The sequence below is a fragment of the Echinops telfairi genome, unplaced genomic scaffold (assembly GCF_000313985.2).
Source record: "Echinops telfairi isolate 266 unplaced genomic scaffold, ASM31398v2 ScPeMD7_7469;HRSCAF=8507_0, whole genome shotgun sequence".
In the NCBI taxonomy this organism is placed as follows: domain Eukaryota; kingdom Metazoa; phylum Chordata; class Mammalia; order Afrosoricida; family Tenrecidae; genus Echinops; species Echinops telfairi.
Window position 1 is genome coordinate 14187578 of NW_022111372.1, and position 1205 is coordinate 14188782.

Here is a 1205-nt window from a genome sequence, read left to right on the forward strand (position 1 = left end):
TAGTTACTCCCCAAATTCCCTTTCCCTCCCACTCCTGCCCCTCCCCATACTCCCTATCTCCTCTTATATCTATTATTATCATTGTGCATCCACTCCACCTGTGTTTCCTAGCTGGGGAACCCAGCAGAAAACAATTAAAAAAAGGTGCAGTGTAGCAACAATGAAACATACAATTTTCCTCTAGTTCTGAATGCTTCCTCCCCCCTCCCCACTATCATGATCTCAATTCTACCTTGCAAATCCCACTAGACCAGAGGATGTACACTGGTACAGATAGGAACTGGAAACACAGGCAATCCAGGACAGATGATCCCTTCAGGACCAGTGGTGGGAGTGGCAATACCGGAGGGTGGAAGGAATGTGAGGTAGAAAGAGGGAACTGATTACAAGGATCTACAAATAGCTTCCTACCTGGGGGACGGACAACAGAAAAGCGCGTGAAGAGAGATGTCGGACAGTATAAGACATGACAAAATAATAATAATTTATAAATTATCAAGAGTTCATGAGGGAGGGAGCAGCGGGGCAGGAGGGGGAAAAATGAGGAGCTGATACCAAGGGCTTAAGTAGAAAGAAAATGTCTTAAGAATGATGATGGCAACAAATGTACAAATGTGCTTAACACAATGGATGTATGTATGGATTGTGATAAGAGATGTATGAGCCCCCAATAAAATGATGTTTTTTTAAATCACATAAAGTTGGTAGAGGTAAAAGATAATTTGAAAACCATGGTTAGACACCACAAAGTAGGTAGCAATGCCTTAACCATATGCATGCTGTAAGGCCTTTTCCATCCTTCTCAAAGGGCGTGCTAGCCTTCTCTCCTTTCAGACAGCACTATAAACATTCTTGTACAATTATTTGATGTACATTGTTGGGGTTTTTAAACTCCTCTTAGTGTGTAATTGAAGGTAGAATTGCTATAATTCCAGGTTTAATATTTTAAGTTTTCAAAAGAGTTATACCATTTTACATTCCCAGTAGCAGTATATAATGATTCCAATTTCTTAACTTCCTAACCAGTAGTTTCTGTAATCTCTTTAATAGAACCATCCTACTAAGTAGTAAGCATGAAGGAGTATCTTCTTGCAGTTGTGATTCGCATTTCTCTGATGGCTAAAGATGCTGAGTGTCATGTCATGTACTTGACAGTCCTGAGAATATCTTTTTTGTTTGAGAAACAGCTCTTCGAATCATTTGTG

General features: G+C 40.0%; 1 pseudogene; it reads right to left on the reverse strand.

Annotated features, from left to right (window-relative positions):
* Positions 1-723: 723 nt before the first annotated feature.
* Positions 724-841, reverse strand: LOC115873660 (annotated as a pseudogene).
* Positions 842-1205: the final 364 nt, after the last annotated feature.